The sequence below is a fragment of the Budorcas taxicolor genome, chromosome 5 (assembly GCF_023091745.1).
Source record: "Budorcas taxicolor isolate Tak-1 chromosome 5, Takin1.1, whole genome shotgun sequence".
Classification (NCBI taxonomy): domain Eukaryota; kingdom Metazoa; phylum Chordata; class Mammalia; order Artiodactyla; family Bovidae; genus Budorcas; species Budorcas taxicolor.
The window spans coordinates 102,234,186-102,237,698 of record NC_068914.1 but is presented as its reverse complement, the minus strand read 5'-3'; the positions used below and the strand labels follow the sequence as shown (position 1 = coordinate 102,237,698).

Genomic DNA, 3,513 nt, shown 5'->3' with positions numbered 1-3,513 from the left:
GTAAAAGTGATCTCTTTACCCTTGGTGCCAAAAATAGCTTCAATAAGTTTCGAGACTGGCAGGTAAGAAAGATTATATGGAAATAGATGAATGATGTTTCGATTAAAGGGAAATCAGCCAACTTATTTCCATGTATGAAACGCTTGGTCCTTCTTATTGACTTGAAAAATGTTTATTTAACTCTTCCTGAGTGCCAGGCGTGTTGCAAAGCAATCCACCGAGAATAGTGAGCAAAATAAACATGATCTGTGTTCTTGTGGGTCTTGCAGTGGGGTAAGAGAACAAAGATGAAGAAGTTTAAAAGAAAATACATAATTGTGAATAGCAATGGTGTGCCATAAGATAAACAGTGATGTTCGAAAACCTCAAGTTGACAGGTTTGTTTAGGAGAGCATAGGACCTCCTCTCTGAAGCTGGAGGAACTAAAAAAGGGCGTGCTAAATGGGACCTGCCGAGTGAGAGAAAGAGTAGAAAAACTGAGGTTGGAGAGAGATAAGGGAGCCAGGTCACATGGGAATTTTCAGACCAAAGTGAAAATTTTTCTTTAATTCTAAGTTCAGAAGGAAACCATGGAAGGAACTGAAACCAGGAAATGACATAGTTCAATGTATCAGCTTAAAAGAGCATTCTAGTTAATATGTAGAAGATGCCTCATTTTGTTGTTGCTAGTTTTGAAAGTAAAGAGAGTAGAAAAGCTATCTTTTTTTTCTTTTTTTCTTTTCTTTTTTTTTTTTTTTTTTTTTTTGCAATTGTTAAATGAGCATATTTGGCTGTGGAATTCAGAAAAGACAGAGAGTGATAGAAAAAGCTTTAGGAACATCCCACCTTTCATTATAGTCAACTCTGTTTGCATTCCACTGAAAGAACATACACAATATTTATGACCTATTGGCATTCATTCTGAAGTCTTGTATAGAATAATAATAATAATAACATAATCGTATATGGTGTTGATTATATTTCAGATAATTTTCTAAGTGGTTTAAACATATTGACTCATTCATTCCTTTAACAACACTATGCAATAAATTCAGTTATTCTCCATGGAATAATTTTTCTATGTGAAGAAAAAGATATACAGAGATGAATAGTTTCCCTAAAGTCATGTGCTAAATAATCATAATTTGAGCCCAGAAAATCAAGCTCCAGAGTCCATTCCCCAAGACAATGTGTTGTGCTGCCTCTCTGGTGTCTTTATATGATTCATGATAAATAATGCTTTTGCCTTTATTATTTCCTTTTCTACGTGACTGATGTCATCTGAAAGAGGTTCGTTCTCTAGAGGGCTTTATCTGGGAGTCCTTGTACCACAGACTTATAAGTATAATGATAAGAATGTTTAATACCAGCTTTTGGCCACACTATTGTATGAATCTTGGAGGAGCATGAGTCACCAATGCAATCACATTATCAAATACAATTATTATATTGTCTTCCTGGCGTTCTTACTCTACTCACATTTTTAAGCCATTTGAACCCTACGTATATCCAATTTCTACCTTATTTTAACCAACGAAAGGTGCAAAAGTCAGAGGTCAGTGATGAAAAATTACACTGTGTTAACAACATTCATCCTGGTGCGACTGACAGATGACCCAAATCTAAAGATTTTGCTTTTTATCTTTTTGTTCATCACCTATCTATCTGCTGAGTATGATTGGGAACCTGACAATCATCACCCTCACCTTTATAGATTCTCACCTTAAAATACCTATGTATTTCTTTCTCCGGAATTTCTTCATTTTAGAAGTCTTTTACTGCTGTCTGTATTCCCAGATACCTGTATACCTTGCTTCCGGAGACAATACAGTTACCTATAATCTTTGTGCCACTCCATTATTTTTTCTTATTGTCCTGGGTGTGCCTGAGTTTTTCCTCCTGACGGCCATGTCCTATGACCACTATGTGGCCATCTGCAAACCCCTGCATTACACGACCATCAGGAACAACATGGTCTGCATCAAGTTCCTCATTGGCTGTTGCATGATTGCTCTAATCATCATAATCCCACCATCTGGCATGGGCTTTGAGCTTGAGTTTTGTGACTCTAATATCACTTTGGCTGTGATGCTGCTCCCATCCTGAAGATTACTTCCTCAGACACAGAGTTCCTAGAGTGATTCTTCTTGGTCCTGACTGTGTTGAGACTCATTTTCACCTTGGTGTATGTAATCATGTCCTATACATACATCATCAGGACCATTCTCAGATTCCATTCTGCCCAGCAAAGGAAAAAGGCTTTTTCTACATGTTCTTCCCATATAATTGTGGTTTCTATCACTTATGGAAGCTGCATTTTCATCTACATCAAACTACATGCAAAAGAAGTGGTTGCTATGAATAAAGTGGTGTCAGTGCTAACAACTTCAATTGCCCCCGTAATGAATCCTTTCATTTATACTCTGAGGAACAAGCAAGTGGTACAAGCTTTCAAAGATATGATCAAAAGGGTTGCATCTATTTCAAAGAACTAAGATTAGTGAACTTAAAAGATCAAAGTGTAAAACAACTTCTTATAATTTTACCAGTTTTATTAAGATGTAATTTAACTATTATAAAATTCACAAGTTTTAATTGCACCATTGAATACACTCAGATAAGTTAATAGAGCTATCCAATCACCACTATAATCCATTTTAGAACATTTCCATCACCCCAAATACTTTTCTGATGACCATCGGCAGTCAGTCACCACTTTCATCCCCTCACCTCCAGTACGAACACTGATCTCTTTCCCTACTCTATAAATTTGCTTTTTCTGGACATTTCATACAAATGGAAACATATATGTATTTGTGTCTAACTTCTTTTATTTGGCATAATGTTTTTGAGGTTCATTCATATTGTAGCAGTTATTAGAAGCTTGCTCCTTTTTATAGCAAATAGTATTCCATCACATGGATATATTACATTCAGTTTTTCCTTCACCAGTTGAACATTTGGGTTGGTTCCATGTCATTGTGAGACATATGTTTTCATTCTTTGTACCTAAAGTGGAATTGTTGAGTTGTATGGTACCTATAGAGCTGTTTTCTAAATCTGTAACATGTTAGTCCCACCAGCAATGTGTAAAGGGTCCAGTTTCATCACATACTCACCAACACTTGAATTTTGACTCTTTTTATAATGGCCATTCTCATGAGTGTGTAATGGCACCAGATTATGGGTTTGATTGGTATTTCCCTAATGATGAATGATATTGAGCATCTTTTCCTGTGTTTATCATCTGTTTATATATCTTCTTTGGTGAAATTTCTATTCAAATAATTCGCCCATTTTTAATTGGGTTGCTTGTCTTTTTTTTTAATTTTTTATTGCACCACATGGTATGCATGGTTCTTAGTTCCCCCACCAGATATTGAACCCATGCCCCCTGCATGAGGAACCTGAAGTTTTAACCACTGGAATGATAAGGAAGTTCCAGGTTGCTTGTCTTCTTACTGAGTTGTAAGAACTCTTTGTATATTTTTTAATATAAATTTATTTATTTTAATTGGAGGCTAATTACTTTAC

The 3,513-nt window shown here is 35.8% G+C and overlaps 1 pseudogene; it reads left to right on the top strand.

Annotated features, from left to right (window-relative positions):
* Window positions 1-1,541: 1,541 nt before the first annotated feature.
* LOC128048786 (olfactory receptor 6C2-like) lies at window positions 1,542-2,474 on the top strand (annotated as a pseudogene).
* Window positions 2,475-3,513: the final 1,039 nt, after the last annotated feature.